Source organism: Saimiri boliviensis, chromosome 13 (genome assembly GCF_048565385.1).
Source record: "Saimiri boliviensis isolate mSaiBol1 chromosome 13, mSaiBol1.pri, whole genome shotgun sequence".
In the NCBI taxonomy this organism is placed as follows: domain Eukaryota; kingdom Metazoa; phylum Chordata; class Mammalia; order Primates; family Cebidae; genus Saimiri; species Saimiri boliviensis.
Window position 1 is genome coordinate 52,778,340 of NC_133461.1, and position 22,235 is coordinate 52,800,574.

Consider the following 22,235-nt stretch of genomic DNA (forward strand, 5'->3'; position numbering starts at 1 on the left):
CTGACTTTAATGTGTTTTCATACATCATTTCAAGCATAATTAACTTTGTCATTCACATTATCAGGAACCCCAAGCACTGGTTTCCCAAGAGAAATCTGTGTCCTGCACCCATCATAGGATTGAACTGGCCCATTCTAATATGTTCCCCTGCCCAAATGCAGAGAAGCGTGGAGGAGCAGTTAAAATCAGTGGAATTGCTGGCTCAGACTTCACATGATCAGGATAAACAAACCTCCAGCCAAGCAAGTCAAAAACTTGGTTTGCTTTATTTCTCTGCTTTCCCAAGTCACAGCAGTCAAGCCTTCAAGCCAAGATCCCTCTCAAACCCCTTCTGAGGATTTCAACTCTTGTTTTTTCTTTTCCCTGGGGATCCCACGTATACTAATTTCATACTCTATGTCTCCAGTAGGTACGATGACATTCCCCCGTGATTATTATTGACACCTAAAAGAACCTGTCCTCAAACATATTCGTTGTCTTTTCCAGCCAGGGTGTGGGAAATCCATCTGCCACAAGACAAGCGGAAACTGGAGCGAAGCTCGTAAAACAGGGCGGCTGCCGTAAGGCATAGAGGAACGACAGAATTGGAAGGCAGGAAGGATTTTGAGACAAAGTCCGTAAACGCCATCTGTGTGGGCCAAGAGTCATCCCAAAATTTGGGAGCCGCTAAGAAAGACAGAGGGAGAGGAGGACAAGAGCTGGGGAGAAGCTTAGGAAACAGGCCGTGCTCTTAAGGGGGACTAAGAACTCATGTCCTTTCCACACAGTTGGCTGATCAGCTAGAAGGAGGTTAGGTCGGCTACAAGCCATCCCTTTAATACTCTCACTTAAGTTACCTTAGAACTGAAAACGCAAAATGTGTGCCCTTTGGAAGGACTCTTTTGCCTTGTCCTTTTTTTCTGCAATTAGACAAAGTGTGTGAAACCTTTATTGACACAGGAATTAAGTTATCATGATTTTGGAGAACTTTAAAATGGCCTGGGAGAATACTCCATGCTGAAAGCCTTATTTCCACTAATCCCCTACATTTTCTTCCTTTATTGGCATTTTCCTGGCTACCTCACTCCTATTCCTTCTCTCTTTTATTTATTCTTTTCCTATCGGAAGTGTTATAGATCAGCTCTGGGCAGCCCTTACCTCTCACCCTTCTGTGGCAACATGCTCATGCTGAGCTTCAGCAAGAATGGGTCAATAAACACACACACAGCACACACAAACACACACATACAAACACACGGACACAAACACACATACAACACAAAAAACATACAACACACAAAAACACATAACACACACAAGACCACACACACAAAAAACATAAAAATATACATATAACACAAATGCATAACACAAACACACATATAACACACACACAAACACAACACATACAACACAAAAACATAACACAACACACAAAAATACATACAATACACATACATGATACACATGCACATACACACAACACTCAAAAACACATGACACACAAAACACACATACTACACACATACAAAAAACACATACAACACACAGCACACACACAAAACACATGCACAGCACAACACACATGCACTTCTGCCTTCTCTTCGGCCCTCAACCCAAACTCTCTTCAACAGACAACTACAGCGATCTTATTGCTGATTCTCGATGAAGAGGGGAGAGAGCCTTCCTCCCAACCAGCCTTCAGCCCTGGGCACCAGCCTGTCCGCAACAGCAGCAGTAGCAGAAGCTCACCTGTGTGAGTTCTAACTGGGTCCCAGACAAGGTACATTGGTGACCCTGCATTGTTGTATGTGTTTAAAATGTATTCCAACATCTCAAGAAAAAAAGCGCTTATTACGGACCCCTTTCCCTAGTGGACGAAAGTGAAACTCCAATTAATGCATTTGCCCAAGGTCACGGAGCTAGCAAGTGATGAACTGGCATTAGAGCGAATGTCTATGCAACCCGTAGCATAAATTCTTGACTTCCAAGCTGCCCTTGCCTTTATTCCCTAAGCAGCAGCAGCCCTGGGCACACTCAGGAAAGAGCCAGGTTGAGGCGTGTTTTGGGGCAACGGCATCTTTTTGATAGAAACAAGAGGATTCAGGGTGTGGTGCTGGGTGTCCCCATGGAGAATAAGCCTGACAGGGGTCATTCATCATGGCCATGCCAGGTGACAGCGAGGTTCCACCTCACCTCCATTTAACGCTATGAGAGGTTACACATCAGAGATTCGGAATGACAAAACTCCCCAGCCCCTGATAAGCCCAGCCAAGCGCATACTTTGCAGGTTATGTAAGCAAGTAGAACAACTTCAGACCAGAGTTGTTTTCTTCTCCAACCCCTCCCTCCTCTGCTTTAAATAAGGTCAAAATGAAGTTATTTCATCCAAAAACTGTTTTTTTTAAAAAAAAGTTAAATGTCAAGCAACTTAAGCATTTTAAAGTAACGGATTATATTCTGCATTAATCCACAGGGATGTCTTAAAAAGAGAAGCGCTTCTCTTCCCTGTCACTATGTCCTCACACTGTTCTCTCGGTTACTATTATGGCTCACTCCCCGCTCCAATGGTAACATTTAAATTGATCAAGCATAGAAACAGACATCGTCTCAATCCCAAGAATCTCCCCAACCTAAGTCAGAGACAGCTGCTGAAAAGGAGCTGCTGGAAGGCTGGCCGTGGCCATTCGCACTGCCTCTTTCTTTTGTGCATTGTCTAAAGGAGGAGCGAGTGCAAACGCACACCTTTCAGTGCAGACAAAACGGTCTTCTTTATCTATAAAGGAGCCACTTAGATCAACCAGACTGGCCACAGGATGTCACTGTTACTCCACACACACACACAATAGCAAGTGAGCATTTCTGCCAGGGGTTGGATCTGGCCCAGGACCTGGGCTCCCCTCAGTCCTGCCTGTCACAGAATTGTCATCCCTTCAGGTGGCACGCCACAAGCCAGCAGCGTGTGCCCTGGAAAAGCCATATAGCCTGACCCATTGTCTCAATATTCGCATTGTTCTGTATCAAAGGGGACAGGAAGAGAAAGAGAAGTGAAAAGAAGAAAAGGATCAGCGTGGTCCCTCACATCATGGGTTCTCCAAGAGTTGGACTTTGAACATTTGATGACCTTGGATAGAGCCCAGGTGCTTTTTATATGTTTTATAGAGTTATATAAGGATAGGAACATCCTTTGCTTATCCTTATTTTCTAAAATTTCTGGAAAGGATATGGAATACTTAAGCCATTCTTATCAACTCTTCATACGGCTGCTGCTTTGCATTGGAGCCTGAGATGAGGCCAACACTAGTTAAATGCTTTCCTTCTACCCCAGCAAAGCACCTGCCTCTCCCCACCACCCATTCCCCAAACGTCTCCTAGACTCAGGGACAAGCCAAAGTCCAGGAAGAATGCATGCTCTGCAGCCGGCGAGCGAATGCCACTTCACAGCTGGCATCGTGAAATTCTTATCAGAGAACACGCCAGTAGCCCCTGCTGGAGCAGGAAAGTCACCTTCTATTCGCAGCTGGCTATTCTTCCTTCCCTGCTAGAGCCCCTCAGAGGGATGGTTTTCCATCCATGGCTTCTCAGTAACCCAATTCCCCTTTGTCTCCATTTTCTGCTATTTTCCTCAGTGAATAGTCGATACAGTCATTGGCATGAAATGGCTAAAGCAAGAATCAGACCACCAGAGCCCGTGAGAAGGGGTGTTTTTGGTAGCCAGTGAGACCTTTAACAATGCAGCATAAAAGGTAATCACAGAACAAAGGTACTTTGACTCATAAAGATGGGGAAAACCTTTTGCCTTAAAAAGGTGATTACAATTTAGCCTGGAAGTAGCCTTCATTTCAATGAAAGTTACAGCAGTTGAAACCTCCCTGCCACGTGTTACCCTACTTGAGCTATACCGTGGCAGCAAAACGAATTAAAACAAGTAAAGCAGCTACTTTCTTGCAGGGTGAGCATTTAAGAAAGGAAACTGATTGTTCCAGCATTTGCAAGGATCTGTGCAGTAGCTAAGAGCTAGAGCTACGTAAATACAGTTGATGGAGACTTTATTAATCTCCACACTAACAGTCTTTCTGCATATTGACATCAGTATAAGAAAACAGTTATTTTGACTGGAAGTGGCTTGGATCAGTCTGAGCAGTGGACCAGCTCCACCTAGGAGAAAATCAGTGGGCTACAGGAAACCAGATGAGACACAAAGAAAATCCCAGACCAGCACAATTGCCTTAACTATACTTACCTTAGGATTTGAGCAATTCCCTAATTTAATGGTTTAAAATAAATGCCAGAATACAATCTGTCCAATAATTGCTTTTATTCACATTGATATAACAATTTTTTTGTGTCTACATTGCATTAAATACAAAAACAATGATGAACAAAGTAGCATATTCCCTGCCCTCAAGAGGTAAATTAGAGAGCCAGACAAACATGCAGCAAATACAGTGTGGGAGGGGCCGTGTGTGATGAAGAGTCTGGCTGGCCTGTGTCCCCAGATCCTGGGAGCTAACCTCTAAACCCTTGAGATTCCTGGGTGATTGGAACGCTTATTACCCATGGTGCACCCCTCAGGCCACACCTGCAGCTGATGCTGACAAGATGACTCAGGACCGGGCTGGCCACATTGCAAAGACTGATGGTCTGATTAGAAGGTTGGAAAAAGAAGGTTGGTGCGTGAGTCTTAAGATAACAGCCTGAACTTCAGGGAGAGGATGAGGCCGGAGGACCGAGTTCAGCTGCCTGCCGATGATTTAATCAATCAGTGTATGTAATGAAGCCTCAGTTAACGCTCCGGAAGCTGAGCTTGGGAGATATTCCCTGCCTGGCAATACTCTCAGCCATTGTCACTCATTGCTGGAAGGGTAACTCATCCCTGAGGATATTGGAAACGTCAAGTCTGGAAACCTCCCAGACTTCTTCCTGGTTAAATACAGCATTTTTAGGGAGTTCTGTGAGTCTCTCTAGTGAATTATCAAGCCGAGGGAGTCTTGAGGGGTGGGGACCCCAATATTTGCACCCAGTTGGTCTAAAGTGGGGGTACCCCCAAAGACCCCCAAACCTATGGCCAATGTCAGAAGCCTTGGGCAGACTTCTATCTGTACTGAGGACTGTGCTCCATCTGAAACTTTGGTCTGATTCTGCACGGGCTGGAATAAAGGAAATTTGGAGTGCTAGGGGCACATGAAGGGGCACACTTGATCCAGACTGTGGGGGATGGAGAAGAAATGCCAGGAAAGGCTTCCTGGAAAGATGATCTCTGGCACCTGAAGGAAGGATAGTTAAGCACTAGAGCTCAAAGTAACCCTTTAGAAAAGCAGTCTCAATCCCAAAGAGGACGTTTCATTCCCAACAAAGCACTGTCTTTGTTGACACCCAAGTCACGGAAATACTTCTGTTTTTGCGCAAGAAGTTTCCCTGTCCACAATGTGCCCAGCCAACAATTAAAGAAGGAATTCAGCCTCCTAGAGGGCACAGAATACACAAATGACTAGCCACACCCCAAAATGACACTGTGACAGATTCAGGGTGAGCTGCAGGTTACTCACAGGAATCAAGGTGAAGATGGGCTCACCCAGGCACACCCTGCACTAATCCTCTCATGGAAGGAAGCATTTATTAATTTCCCTTTGCAGAAAAAAGTTACTAGACACTGAAAGTTTCTAAAATTTATTCAAAGTAAACAGTAAGTTCTTAATACAGGGGTTAGGCCATCCAAGTATTCTTTGGCAACGATTGTCCTCAATTACCGTTCCTGAGGGCTCTTATCCATGAGATGCTTCTTGAGTAAATGCATGCGGTTTCTCCCTTCCATCCCTGCCAATCCAGATACACTCTCCTCCGCAAGCTGGTAAACATTCGGAGGAGAAAGTGACTGAAGAGATAGGAATTGTTTACCCTGGATGAAGTGCTTCGGCACTGCACACGCTGCTCTGTATGAAGTGATCTATTTATACGTGAATTTATCACCTCAGTCTTATTCTACACAAGAACAGAGACCGTATTTGTACCCTCAGCCCCCAGCACTGTGGCAAGGCAGTTACTCAATAAATGTCTGTTCAATGAAATGAAGTTAAATAATAACTCTAAGCAGAAAATAAACCTCTAGTAATAGCGTTTCTGATACCCGAACATAGTCCTGTTTTGAGTTAACTCCTGTTGGAGCAGGACACTCTAATGAGTCTCTTTCCTCCTCCTCAACCCCATCACAAGCCTACCTGCCTATAGCCGAAATGATTGACTGCCTGCTCGATGCCCAGATGCCCACATGGGGGGAGACACTTACATCAGCCCTTTTCTCCTCCTCATCTGCAATTCGTCCTCATCTTCCTTCAAGCATTCAACGTGGGGGTGAGCCACGTGGACTCCAGGGGAAGAGCGTCCATGCAGAGGACCCAGTCAGTGCACAGATGCGGGGCAAGAGCATGCCTAGCATAAAGACAAGCGAAGAGATCCATGCATCAGAAACAGAATGAGGAGATGAGAGTGGAGAGGAAATAGAGGCAGCTAAGAGTGCAATGGAGCAGATTCGACTCCGAGTGACATAGACAACCATCAGAAAGGTTTTCGCCGGGTGCCGCAATCGGACATGTTTTAGCAGGAACATGTAAACTGCTAGGCTGAGAGGGACAAAAGGGAGCAAGGGAGACTGCAGCTGTCCAAGCAAGAGATGTGGACAGCTGAGACCAAGGTAGTCGCAGGGAAAGTAAAGAAAACGGTCAAAAACTGGGTATAATTGGAAGCGGAGATGACCAGGTGACAGAGCAGACATGGAATGTGAGAGAGAGCAGTCAAAGACGACTCCAGCATCTGGCCCAAGCTGCCAGAAGGAAGCCACTTTTTGAGATGAAAGATGAAGAAGGCTAGGAAAGAGCAGACCTGGGAGGAAACTATCTGGGGCTTAGTCTGGGGGGCTTACTAACTTTATTCCTGTTGGGCACCCAAATGCTTCCTCCTCCTGATGAGGAGGCAATAATGACACACATGCATATTTATAGATATATATATATATTGTGTATATATATATATATATATATATATATATATATATATACTCTGGGTGCGCGTGTGTACATGTGTGTGTTTGCAACTTGGAGGCCAGGTCCAAGATGGAGATACCAGTACTGGAATTAACAGCATATAGATGGTATTAACCAGAGAGGATAAATGATTTCACCAAAGAAAAAAGGAGGAACAAAGGAGACAATATTTGTCAATTTTCCAGAAGGGCATCAAAACCAACATGTCTCACATTAATCACATTCCACTCCAATTCTCCCCTTGCTGTAAGTCCAGGACAGAGCCCATTGTTTTCAGTGGCAAGAGAGGTGGACTTGAACTTGGGAGGAGAATACGGGGGTGGCCGCTCACAATGCAGATTGTCTCTCACATCGGTAGTGTTCAGTATATCAGGGTCTTAGGAGGCAAGTAATTGTTTCAAGGGAGATAATAACCTAAAATGGTGCTAAAATATCTTAAGACCAGAGTGAGCTTGAGGCGAAGAGTGAGGCTGCAGTTGGGAGGGGACAAACGGCATCCCTTTCTCACTTCCTGTTCTCTGTCTTTGCAAAACAGAGGCCGTGGACTTCCTGCCTCTTCTCCTTTCCTCTAGGTGACTTTAAGCTCCACAGTTTCTCCACAACCCACATTACGTTATTCTTCTCAATAAAGACAAAGTAGTAAATGCATACATACCTCAATGTGATTCAAAGTGGGTAACTTTCCAAATCAAAAAGCAAGTAACTTGTTAATCCAAGTGTCCCAGTTTTGGCCTCAAAGGAAAAAAATCTAACATGCTAGCAGCTCCATGCTCAGGGTGAATAACAACAAATGAAAAGGTCTGAGGCTTGCTCTTAACTGTGACAGAGGCTGGGGCAAAGGAAGGGTTGGGTGGGGGCGGGGAGGAGTCGTAGACAAATGCTGTCTCTGGAAAAAGCATTAACTTCTCCAAAAAGGGAAGAGTTAAGCAGTAGCTCATTTCAAGAGGATGAAGGACTTAACAAGTGAGCATCCCCTCTTCTCGGTGCCTCTAAATGGCCGTCTCTTGATCCTGGAATCACAGAAGCCACAATGGGGAAACCAAAGCCCAGAGCATGTTCTCCGTCAAAGCTGGAAAGCTGGAAAGCTCCAGGCCCAGTGTAGAGCCCAGACCTCCCAATCGCCAATCGAGAGCATTCTCTACACCACAGCAAATTGGTTCTGAACTAAAAAAGTAAAATAAAAAAGCCCTCATTTGGGACTGAATCATCTGAAGTTAGAATTTAAACTTCTAAACCTTCTGCTTTATATAGAAAAAAAAAAAATGCTTTCCTAAGTGTTAAGAGTTCAAGGTATCCCAGTAAAGAACACACCAAAGGTCTGTGCCAAGAGAGGTGGGAGATGAAAAAAACCCCTTCATTACTGACAGGGTTGATGGTGGAGGTCATGGTTTCTATCTGTGGGGTAGGCTTCCCTACTCCTGAGCCTCCGGATGGGACAGCCTCCCCAACCCATGCCTTCACAGCACAGGGACGAAGTGGCCTGTGAAATGTACAGATGGGGAGAAGGAACAGATGTACCAGAGGCAGGCTCTCTGCAGGTGACCTTGCTCCTGTAGGGGGCAGGGCACTGGGGACTGTGCTGCACAAACTCTGTTCTCCTTAGGAACTTACCACGTGATGAAATCACTCTTCTCCTAAGAGGAGCCAGAGGGGCATCGGGTGGTCAGGGGTGTCACTGCGTGAAGCTCCCTTGGTGGCAGGGACTTCAGAAGACTGGAAGCGGCATGAGGAGAGCAGAGAAGAACTCCCCTCCCCTGACAGTGTTCACCTCCAGGAGCCACAGTCTCCTAGCCTGCCAGACAGACACAGAGTATCTCAAGTGGCAAATGATGTGCAAAGCGATGACAGTTGCCGCAAATGATAGTTATTATGACAGAGTAGAAGGAAAGGTGTGGGAAGAGGGAGATAGGAGAATAGGGGAGAGGAAAGGGGTAGAGAGAGGTGCAAACCAGCTGGGGATGTAGGAGGCAGAGGAGACCCTGCCGGAGAGCCTGCAGGTGTGGGAACGGCACATGTGTGCAAGAGCAGGCAGTGTGGCTGGGACCCACATGGGAGCGTGAAGACACGATGCTGCAGGGAACAATGTGTGTCTGCAATGTGCTGGAGCCAGAGTCACTGTAACTTGGTGCTGTGCTGAATGAAGTGGAAGAAATGCTATTAAACTCGTGACTCCATGAGGTAATAATATTCCCAGTGAGCCCACGCCTACAGAAATACACCCAGCAAGCAGGCTTTCCAGGAGCCCCCTCTAAATTATAACAAGCTGCCTATATCCTGCTGCCAGGATGCAGAGAAAAAATGAAAGCCAGTAACCAACTACATTATAAACTTAGTGACCTGCTTCACCTCCCCTGGTTTAGTGACGAGCTCGGCTGCCTTTTGGGCACGGAGAAAGAAACATAAGGCTGGGATTAAGTTTCCTGGCTTTTGAAGTCATCAAGAGTCAAAAATGCTTTCAGCTGGCATTTCTCTCTGGTTTCCAGCTTTGATGGATTTATTTTCTTTGCCCTATTTCATGGCAGTTACTGGGGCCAATTTCCACAAATGATGGCCAGGGAGCTGTTTTAGATCGACACGAGATGGCGCTGTCTCTCCAGCTGTTTCAGTACTCTTAGGAAGTGCGAAGACTGGTTTCATTAAAGTCCTTTGAGCTTTCTAACTCGCAATGAGAGTGAGGAATTCAATGGTCAGAAAGGCACTCACTTTCTTCAATCTGTGGGTCTCTGAGCCCCGGGAGAGCGGTAGAACCCTTTATACACTTCACAGTCTCACGGTTTTATTTCTCTCTGTAGCAAGTGAAGCAATTAGAAAGTAGTGCTGTATTCAGATATTCATAGTCAGCAACTGGAATTCTTGCTCGTTTTGGACTCTGTCATTTTAATTTATAAAATAAGTCTTTTTTCTTCGAACGACCAATGACTTTCCAATTTATTTTTTAAAATTCTCTGTGTACCCCATTTGAGGACATTTCTATTTCTGCTAAAAGACCAGGAGCTCTTATATGAATTGGAGCCTATAATCCTGACCGGGAAATTTTAAGTCTTGCAGCTCTGGAATAGACGGAGTGTTCTTTTCCTTTGGGATTTATGGAGATAGCAGCAATGGTTGGGGATGGTCTGCCATGAAGAGAAGGCAGTGCCTCCGTGCAGTTAAGCCCCCTTGCTAAAATCACATTGCAGTCAAAGATACAATTAGGCCCCAGGCCTCATGATTTCTGATGCAATGGCTTTTTCGTGACACCCCGCCATCTCTGTGAGTCCAAATATCTACATGTGCCCGGATTGATAATACATGTTACATGATGTTTGAAAATTTTTACTGGGATATCTGTAATTCTAAATAAACATGCCAAGAAACCCAGTGACTTCTAAGCAGCATATATAGAGTCAAGAAAAAAAGCAATATTCTAACTTCTGGCAAAACATCAAGTATCAAGAATATCACTTACCACAGCTCACTTGATAAGGATGCTGCTGAGGGACCAACAGCCTGCCTCATCCCGGATATCTGCCACGGCTCCTCCCAGGGGCCAGGGAGCTGGGTGGCAGAGTCCCAGGCTTTTCTCTCAGATCTTTTCTCTGAAGTGCTCCCAATCTCCCCGCCCCCGCCCCCCTCTCTGTCCGCTCTCTCATGAGAGCCTGGTCTCCCAGAGCAGAGTTAATCAGAGCATAGACTTACTTCCAGCTTCTAGCCATAATATGGATAAGCTACGAGTGGAGGAATGAATCTGATCTGAAATTTTAAATCTATGTTTTCCTTGATATTTACAGATCTTACTGTTATTTGGGCTTGTGACCCTGGAATTTGTGTTAGTCGATTTTATACTGATGCATATTTTGCATGCTCTCTACTCCCGATTACTAAGAGATTAACACGTTTCTCAGGCAAAGGGTCCACTCAGATTTCTAATATTACCGTCCCTAGTTTCATCCAGAAACTGGAAGGCTGAAGTCTTCTTCATGATAATAAGCTGCTTGATTCCACAAGTTTGGTTTTTTTTCTGCTTTATGAGAACTAGGCTGTTCAGACCCAATTACAGCTAAAATATCTCATATTTCAGATTGGTTTTTTAAAACTCTGTTTTTCATTAATAAAGTGTAAAAAATTTTAATAATACACTAGATACTAATTTTAAATCAATTAAAGTAGAAATTTGAGAACTGCTGAGAGCGGGAAAATTGAGGAAGTTATCTCATTTTTTAGAGCAATGAAATAACATGGATGCAGTTCATTCATTTATTCATTTATCCACAGTATGTGTATGGAAGAGTTATTTTATTAGGTATAGAACACTTACTATATTATGCTTATTATACATGAGGAACTTCAGGTCTTAGAGAGAGATGATGGTGAACCAGAAACACTCGATCCATAAATATTCTGTGAATCAATGAATAATGAATGAATACATTACATTTATATTATTTCAATTTAATTATTTTAGATATAGCAATGTTATTTTTCCCCATACCCCATTTTAGCTTTCTGATTTTTTAATTTTTTAAAAAATTGTTTTGACATAATTGTACATTGGTGTTTCAATACATATAATGTATATTGATCAGATCAGGGTAATTAACACATCCATTATCTCAAATATTTATCATTTCTTTGTGCAGGGAACATTCAATATCCTTCTTCTAGCTATTCAAAACTATTTAATATATTATTGTTAACTATAGTCATCCTACAGTGGCATATAACACTAGAATTTATTCCTCCTAGCTATCCAAATTCGATTTTAAATGATTTCATTTATATATACTCTGGATGCAAAAAATTATTCTCTAACATAGCTCAAAGACTTTTTATCCAAATCTCTCCAAATTTAGTTTTAAATGATTTCACTGATACATACTCTGTATGCAAAAAAAAATTCTCTAATCTGGCTCAAATACTTTTTATTTGATCCACGTTCGTTTATGATAAATAGAAGCAGCTTAATCCTCCACTGATGACCAATTTATCCCCCTGGTAGCAACCTGGCCTTGGAGAAATTCACAGTTCCCAAAAATCGTGAAATCAAATGTCTACAGGGTCAGGCGGTCATTAAAAAGTGAATTAGGCAGGGCTAGGCTAGGACTGGGGTGAGCTGGAGAGCAGAGCTCTAGGACCTTCTAATGGGCTGACAGCCAATGATTGCCTCAGGGGAGCGAAGCTGTTTTGTGAGATCTTCAAATTAGAAAATCTATATTGCTACACAAAATCTCTGATTTTTAAATGATAACAAGAGATTTTGTTAGAACACTGTTCAGGCCAAATAAAACATGTTTGTGGGCTGGATCCAGGCTGTCAATCTGAGACCTCTGATGCATAGTTTCAGATTAAATGAAGCTTTTAGCGAGATAATAAACCCAATCCACCAACATAGTTCAGAAATACCTGGCTTTATGAAGACGGCTTCCTTCACAGCTAGAATTTGTTTAATCCCTAAATGGAAACATTTGTTAATTAAACACAGCACCATCTTATTGACACATTCTGTGACTATCACCAAAACTTCCAACAAGCTCATGCAGAAGTTTGAACTAAAAGAGGGTAAAAACCTTTACAGGGAAAGGTTACCTACATTGAAGTCACTCTGCTTTTTTTATTCAAATGAAAAGTAGTGGTATTGAACCTCTGCAAAGGCTTCTTAAGATGTAGAAGAGTATGGAATTTTTATTATCTTAGCAGAATCTAATATAATGGCTAAAATATATCAATACATTTAATATCAAAAACAAAGATTCACAAGAATTTCTAGTTTATTACTCATCAATTTCTCTCATAAAAGCAAAAAAAAAGTTGGCTGATGCTTTAGATCATGCATTCACTCAACAAACATTTATTTTTGTTCCTAGAATAACCTGGCATCTTAAGATACTTAGTTGATTATGCTCTGAGGGCTTTTCAGCACAGACTCTGCCTTTCAACAAATCATGCTCAACACGTATTTATTAAATACTACTCTCTAGCAAATTTATTATAGAAACGGATTTTATCTTCTAGTATTGGCCATATGAAGAGGTCAGGTATGTATCAAAATACCTCAAGTACCACACAAATATATATACTTAATATGTACCTACAAAATTTAAAAATTAAAATAATGGCCAGGCAATGATGGCTCATGCCTGTAATCCCCTCATTTTCAGAGGTCAAAGAGGGAGAATCACTGGATGCCAGGAGCTGAAGACAAGTCTGGGCAACACAGCGAGACCCTGTCTCTACAAAATATATTTTTTAAAAATAGCCAGGGGTGGTTGTGCCAGTATTCTCAGCTACTCAAGATGCTGAAGTGGGGGGGATGGCTTGAGCCCAGGAGTTTGAGGTTGTAGTGAACTATGATCATGCCACTGCATTCCAGCCCAGGTTACAGAGCAAGACCTTGTCTCAAAAATAAAAACAATGCAGAGGTGACTCTCCTTTAGAGAAAACAAGCATGAAACAGACAAAATTGTCTTTTAAAAAATTTGTTTTGGCATGCGAAACCTACAAAAGCCAAAACATAAATTAAAGCAGCATTTATTCTAATACACAAGAATGGATAGAGCTTTTGGGCAAGAATGATGGAAGTCTGTGGCCTCTTGCCTGGTCTATTCCTATGCTCTCCCTTCCTCAGCTCAATTGGCATGAATATGGCCATACCATCTTAGGCGGGTGGCAATTAGAAAGAGACTTTGCTGCCAAAGAAGGTAGACTTGCCTTGGCGTATAGGGAAAGGGACAAACTTCTATTACATTCACAGCTAAATATGGCAACTTTGGTTTGGAATAGACTGTAAAAAGCTGCAGCTTTTCTAGACTTAGGTCATGTTTCTCAGTTTAAGGTGAGTGTCTGACGAGCCAGAAATTTAATGGGGCAATCTTGGAATTTAGAACATCATAAAAGGGCTGAGATAAGCTCTCCACATGTCTCTGGCTGACTGCTAAACTAGCAGTGTGTAAGAGCGATCCAAAGGACCCTAAGGAAATGTGAAAACCATGGGAGATCGAATATGTTCCTCACATAACTCAATTGGCACAGGATCGAAGTCTAATAGGTTCAAAGCGTTTGAACAAAACTTGGGCCATCATTAGTTGACCATTAAACTATACAGACAGAGGAGTGACCTCTAGAAAGCCAGGTTAAAAAATAGAAATAGAAAAAACAGATGGGCCAAGGTATCAGCAGTTGCACATTGTGAGAGAAGGGATTTCCACAATGTAAATTACTAGACATGTAAAAACAACAACAACAACAACAGGAAAGTGTGACCCGTACTTGGGAGATTTGGGAGGAAACAACTTGTAGAAACTGACTCTGAGTGATCCTAGATGTTAGGCTTAGCAGACGAGACTTTAGACAGCTGTCATAGCTATGTTCAAATAATTAAACTAAAACAATAAACAAAAAAGAGAGAAAACAATGCTCAAAGGATAAAAGAAAAATATGCTAACAACTGGTCAACAAGTAAGAAATACACAAAGAGAAATAGACATTATATAAAAGAACCGAAGGGAAAGTCTAGAGTTTAAGAGTATAACTGAAAGAAAAAATTCACTAGCTAAGAACAATTGCAAACTTGAAAGGGCAGAAGAAAGAAGAGGAATCTTGAAGATAGGTGAATGGAAACTGTTAAATCTGAAGAACAGAGAGAAATAAAGAAATAAAAATGAACAGATCCTCAAAGGCTTGCCAGATAACATCAAGCATTTCAACATATGTGTAATGGGAGTTCCAGCAGAAGACAAGGGAAAGGTCGAGAAAAATCACTGAAGAAATTATGGCTGAAATTGCCCATAACTTGATGAAAGTTATTAACTTACAGATCCAAGAAGCTTGACAAGCATCAAAATAAGCAAAAGAGAACCACATAGAGATACATAATTGTTAAACTGCCAAAAGATAAAAACAAAGAGAAAATCTCTAAAGCAGCAAAAAAAAATGACTCATCCTGCACAAAAGAATAATATGATAAGCAGCTGACTTTCATCAGAAACAATGTAACCCAGTGGGCAGTGGAATACCATGTTCAAAGCACTGAAAAAAAGAGCCTGAAAACCTATATTCAGTAAAATCATTGATCTAAAAGAAATTGAAGTAAAGAAACTTCCAGGTAGATAAAATGAGAAAAATCCTTTGTAGTAGAACTTTGCTACAATAAATACTAAAATTTAAGTTCTTCGAGGTGAAAGGAAATACCAGAGTTACTGGAATCTCTGCAAAGAAATAAAAAGAATTTGAAACGGCAAGCAAATGGATAAATATTAAAGATTAAAGAGCTTTAACATTTTTTCCCTTTTCTTATACTAATTTCTTTATAGACATAAGGTCATTTAAGGCATTATTTACAACACCATATTTTTTGCTTTATACCTGACATTGGTATAACATATATAATAATAGCACTAGAAGGAACAAGAAAATTGAGTTGTGTTAGCTACTATACTCTTCTCAAGTTAAACTAGTATTAACTTGAGCTTGTCATAAAGTTGAATATTGTAATCTCTAAAGCAACCACATTTTTAAGTTGTCAATAACTACAACTAAAAAATAAATGGAGGAATTAAAATGGCACACTAAAAAAATATTTATTTAACACAAAATACTCAGCAAAAGAGGAATAAAGAGACAAGAAAAAGAAAATGAGCCCTATAGGGGGAAAAATAGCAAAATGGGAGGAATAATTTAATGACATCAATAATTTCATTAAACATTAATCAACTCACTGCTTCTATCAAAAAGCAGAAATTATCAGACAGTAACAAGCAAGATTCAATTTATATGCTATCTACAAGAGAAATGCCTTAAATTTACATATGTTAAATTCATATATTTACATGTAAAATTTACATATTCACTATACTGCATGAATATAGTAACTATAGGAGAATCAGAGTGTCTATACTAATATTGGACAAAATAGACTTTAAGAAAAGACATATTACTAGAGACAAAGACAGCTATTTCGTGATAAAAGTATTGATATGACCAGAAGATATAATAATCATAAATGTGCATATACCTTATCACCAGGGCCAAAAAAATTGACATAACATAGATTGAAAAGAGAAATAGATAATTCAATATTCATATGGAGAGACTTTAATACTCCTTTCTCAGTAATTGATAGATCATAACAAAATCTGCAAGGATACCCAAGTCTTGAACAACTTGATCAAATTGACATATACAGACCCCCAACCCAAAAATATACCTTCTTTTCTATAGCAAACAGAAATCTTAGAAATCCCAACTATTTCAAAATTAAAAAAGCATGCTTCTGACTATCTCATGATTCACATAACAAATCATAAAAAAATTCAAAAATATCATGAACTGAATGTAAATGAGACCAATATATCAAAGTCTATGAGTTGCAGCTAAAATGTTGCTTAGAGAGAAATTTGAGCTTTATACACTTCTGTCAGAAAGGGCAAAATACCTTACATCAATAATGTAAGTCTTCGTCTTGAGAAGTTAGAAAAAGATAGCAAATTAAGCACAAAGTACTAGGAAGGAAATAATAAAAATCAGAGCAGAATGTCATGAACTAGAAAATGGAAAAAAGCAATAGAAGAATATCAATAAAGTCAAAACTTCGGTTCTTTGATATAATCAACAAAATTGAAACAGTAGGCTAGCTAGATGTCAGTCAAGAAACAAAGAGAGATGACACATTTTTCCAAATTTGGAAATGAAAGAGGGAACATGACTACAGACACTATAGAAATTAACAGGCTTATAAAAGAATATCATAAATGACTTTATGCCAATGAATTTATTAACTTAGATGAAGTTGAAAAATTCCTAGAAAGACACAAATTATCAAAATTGACTCAAGAGTGAATAGAAATTTTGAATATACTTATACCAAGCAAAGAAATTGAATTAGTAATTTAAAGTCTCCCCACAAAGTTCAGGCACAGATGGCATGACTGATGAATTCTATCAAACATCTAAGAAAGAAATAATACTAAGTCTACAAAAACTGTTTCAGAAAATAGAAAAGGAGAGCATGCTTTCCATTGTATTCTATGAAACCACTATTAACCTGATACTAAAGCTAGACAAAGGAATTAAAATAAAAGAAAGCTATAGCCCAATATCCTTCATGGACAGATTTTTAAATCCTTGAGAAACATTAACAAATCAAAATCTAGAAGCATATGAAAAAGATTATACACAATAGTCAAATGAGGTTTTTCCCAAAAATGCAAAGTTGTTTTAACATCTTAAAATCAATTAACATAAAATACCAGAGTAAAATAAAGAAAAAGTAAATCATCTTAATACGTATATAAAAAATCATTTGATGATTTGATATGTTATACTTTCACAAAATTAGGAATGAAGGGAACTTCCCTAGCTGGAGAAAAGACATCTACAGAAAACTTTTACAACTAACATCATACTTGATGGTTAAAGACTGAAGGTTACCCTCCTAAGATCAGGAACAAGGAAGAAATGCATGCTCTCACCATTTCTATTTAACACTGTGGGAGAAAACAAGACAAATAAACAAAAGGCATGCAGGTTGTAAAGAAAGATGTAAAACTATCTTTATACACAGACATAATCTTTGATATAGAAAAGCTTAAGAAATCTACCAAAAAATCAACTAGAATAAGTAAACAAATTTAGTAATGCCACAGTTATAAAACAAATATACAAAATTCAATGAGTGGCATTTTTAAATATTAGTACCAATCAATTCAAAAACTCAATTAAGAAAACAATTTCATTCACAAAAGCATCAACAATAATAAATGCCTAGAAATAAATTTACTGAAAGAATGGCGAGACTTAAAGGAGACCTAAAATAGTGAAAAAATAAACCACATTCATGTGTTGAAAGAGTCAATATTATTAAGATAGGGATTCTCTTCAAACTGAACTTCACGTTCAAAACAATTCCTATTAAAATCCCAGGAAGTCTGAGTGCAGTGGCTCATGCCTGCAATCCCATCACTTTGGGAGGCCCATGTAGGAGGATCACTTGAGCTCAGGATTTCAAGGCCAGCCTGGGCAACATAGTGAGACCTTATCTGTACAAAAAATAAAAAACTGAGGTGGAAGGATAGTTTGAGCCTGGTAGACTGATGCTGCAATGAGCTGTGATTGTGCCACCACACTCCTGCCTGGCTGACAGAGTGAGACCCTGCCTCAAAAGAAGCATTTTTTTTAAATTGATGACAAGTAGATATAAAATTAATATGGAAATACAAAGGATCTTAAATAGCTGAAAAAATTTTGAAAACAAATGAATAACAAACTTCTTAGGATTTGTACTCACTGATTTCAAAACCTACTGTAAAGCTATACGGTAAGCAAGACAATGTGGTACTGGTTGTAAGAATAGTCATATAGATAAAAAATGGAACAGAGAATTCAGAAATAAACCAAAACATATATGGTCAATTGATTTCAACATAGTGACAAGACATTTAGTCAGAGAAAGAATAGGCTTTTCCAGAAAGTATGCTAGAACAATTGGACATTTATACACAAAGTTGAATAAGAACATTGATCCTTAACTCTCATCATAAAAAAGGTTAATGCAAATGGATGCTTGAACTAACTTTGAGAGTGAGTTAAACTATAAAACTCCTAGGAGAAAATTTTTGTCAGTTAGGTTAGACAATTTTTATTTTTAGAAATGATATCAAAAGCATCATTAGAAAAGGAAAAAAGTAATAAGTTATACTACATCAAATATAAAAAATTTTGCTCTTCAAAAGACACCATTAGAAAATTAACAGAGGCCACAGACTGGGAGAGAATACTTGCAAAACATACATTTTATAAACAAGCAATTCATTCTATTTCATAAATAGAATACATTTATGTATTCTATTCAGAATACATAAAGCACTCTTACAACTCAATAATAAGATAAAAATTTAAAATCCCAAAAGATTTAAATGGATACTTCCCCAGAGATGATATACACATGGCAGAAAAGTACATTTTAAAATGCTCAAAATCATTAGTCATTAGGGAAATGCAAACTTAAAACACACTGAAAGACACCACTACAAAATTATTGAAATGGCTAAAATAAAACAGACTGACACTACCAAGTGTTGACAGAAAAGTAGAGAAACTGGAAACTGCACACTTTGTTGGTGAGAATAAAATGTCACAGTCTTTTTAGAAAACAGTTTAGCAGTTTATCAAAACGTTTCCATATGACCCAGCAATTTCACCCTGAGCAATTTCACTCTGAGTTATCTACTAAAGAGAAATGCAAATATGTCCACAAGAAGACTGTTCATACTAGCATCATTCATCATAGCCAGAAACTGAAAACCATCCAAACTGCTATCAGTTAGTGAAAGGATTAACCAAATCTGGTATTTATACGATGGAATAAATAAAAAGGGAAAAACTACTGTTAACATGCAACAACACGCCTAGACCTCAGAACGCCTGTGCTGCTTGAAAGAAGCCAGGCTATGTATTAATATCATTTATATAAAATGTCTACAAAAGGGAAACTACATAATAGAAAAAGTATCGATGGTTGCATGAAACTGGATAGAAACAGATATTGACTGCAAACATCCACACAGGAACTTTCAAGATGATAAAATGTTTTAAAACTCAATCATGGTAATGGCTGCATAACTGTGTGAATTTACTTACACTTGTATAACTTCTATCCACTTACAGTGAGTGAATTTCATGGTATGTAAATCATTCTTCAACAAAAGTTCTTTTTTTTTTTTTTGAGACGGAGTTTCGCCCTTGTTACCCAGGCTGGAGTGCAATGGCGCGATCTCGGCTCACCGCAACCTCCGCCTCCTGGGTTCAGGCAATTCTCCTGCCTCAGCCTCCTGAGTAGCTGGGATTACAGGCACGCGCCACCACGCCCAGCTAGTTTTTTTTTTGTATTTTTAGTAGAGACGGGGTTTCACCATGTTGACCAGGGTGGTCTCGATCTCTTGACCTCGTGATCCACCCGCCTCGGCCTCCCAAAGTGCTGGGATTACAGGCTTGAGCCACCGCGCCCGGTTGCAACAAAAGTTCTTAAACACAGTTTTGATCCCTGCCTTTTGGAATTTGTAATCTATGCCATGCTCTTTCTGGATTATCCCATTTCTTAATCATAACAATATTGAAACTATTCAGGTAACCAAGTTTCACGCAGAATCTCTGATATCCTTCATCTCCTATAAAAGAGGAAAATTTTCACTCTATCTTCTCCATCCATGCTAGTTTCCAAACTTCCTCAATAAATGCATGTTGGCTGAGGACTTTGGGAGGCTGAGGAGGGTGGATCACTTGAGGTCAGGAGTTCAAGACCAGTCTGGTCAACATGGTGAAACCTGGTCTCTACCAAAAATACAAAAATTAGCTGGGCATGGTGGCACGTGGCTATAATCCCAGCTACTCAGGAGACTGAGGCAGAAGAATCACTTGTACCAGGAAGGTGAAGATTGCAGTGAGCCAAGATCACACCACTGCACTCCAGCCTGGGCAACAGAGTGAGACTCCATCTCAAAAAAGAAAGAAAAAAAAAAGCATGCTGGCTGAACGAAAAAAAAATGAGTGAAATAATAATGATAATTTTAAAATAAATCAATAGAAATCTTTTTCACTTCTTAACTACAGATAGATTCTCTAGAGAAGTTGTTCTCAACTATAGGCCATTTTGGCACCCAGCACTCCAAATACTCAGCAATATATGGAGACATTTTTGGTGGACATATTTTGATATGGGAGAGTCCTGCTGGCAACTAGTGGGCAGGGGCCAGATCTGTCACTAAACCCCACAGTGCACAGGATAGCTGCCCAATAAAGAATTACCTGGCCCAAAATGTTAATAGTGTGAAGATTGAGAAACTCTGCCCTAGACTGATCTAATGGCCCTTTCAGAGTTTGCTCCTTAATCTACATGTCATATTTCAGCCGTTTACATTCTGTTCTCTCCTGTAGATTGTGACTCTCCAAAGACTTTACCTGTGTGTCTTTTCTTTGGGGTGTTTGGCATGATGCTTAAAACATTATAGGTGCTCTAATAAGTGGTTAATGAAAAAATAGGTAAAGGAATTTTTAAACGTGTGATCAAATCTAAAGACACTATCTTTAGAAGAGATGTGCTGTTTCCATCATTATTTGTTGAACACATATTAGGGCTTTATGTTATGATATGAAAACAAAAAATAATTCCTCAAATAAATGTTATTCTATACCTTTTTAAAGACGGAAAGAAATTACAAAACATTTTAAGAAGTATATGTCACATCTCTAGAGTTGTGAAATGAGCTAATTTCTGAGTTTACCTTTCGCAGCCAGAAATACGAATTTGTTTTTAAAGAGAAAAATTTGATTTTGCATATCTCCCTTCCCAACTGTGTGTTCACAAGTTAATACAACACAATACATGAAATTCACCCACTGTAAGTGGATATAAGTTATACAAGTGTAAGTATATTCTATCTCCAGCACTTAATATTATCAAATTTATTCCCATGAAAAGGGTAAAAATAATGAGCCACGTTGGTCACCTCTGTCTACTTTGTATATGATAAATAAATTAAGCAAATCCTATTATTTTTATGTAAATTTTTCATAATTAGAAGCTACTCCTGCTCACAAGTTTGTCTCTTATTTTTACATAGACTTAACACTTACAGTTAGGCATTAGTTGGTTGTAGATTATTCATTTGTATTTAGAACATGGCTTAATTCTGACAATAAAGCTATGAAACCTAATTTTGTATATTACTTGTCAAATGTACATCATTAGTTTTTCATTTTCTAAGGATGATCAAACTAGTGATGATGAGGTGATAAAGGTGAAACTAAATCTTTTAAACTAGAACATGCCAAAGTTCAGCTACTTTAATCATTGCTTCATAGGCAGTCATCTCTATCCTACTATGTATAGGTTGAAGCCAAACTATTTGAAACCATGTCAGTCTGTTCTAGTGTGAAAAAAATCACAGAGGGCAACAATTTCATAGATTAACCCTTTAATCCATTACAAACTCTTCTCAAATCCAAGACATCTACGTATTTAACTACACTTCACATCGCAGTTCCACCTCCTTTTCTTTTCAGTGAGCCTTGTAAACAACGAAGAATGGTTTATATCCAGTTATTAGAAGTTAATGAACTGCTAACATGAGAGTTTTGTAGTTTAGTTTTTAGTTGCCAATCCAGTGATGATGATGACTATGATAATAAAGGAGAATGTTTACTTGTAGAAGTGTATCTGTTTCCACGTGCGCACACCGAGGATTG

The 22,235-nt window shown here is 39.5% G+C and overlaps 1 long non-coding RNA gene across 1 annotated transcript in view; it reads right to left on the reverse strand.

Moving 5' to 3' along the window:
* The window catches only part of LOC141580939 (uncharacterized), a 39,552-nt gene extending 28,863 nt beyond the window's left edge, over nucleotides 1–10,689 (reverse strand). Inside the window, exons 1-2 of the long non-coding RNA XR_012513365.1 lie at nucleotides 10,468–10,689; nucleotides 9,723–9,805 (exon numbers count right to left, since the gene is read on the reverse strand). This is a non-coding gene — a long non-coding RNA (uncharacterized LOC141580939). The remainder of the gene's footprint in view (nucleotides 1–9,722; nucleotides 9,806–10,467) is intronic.
* Nucleotides 10,690–22,235: the final 11,546 nt, after the last annotated feature.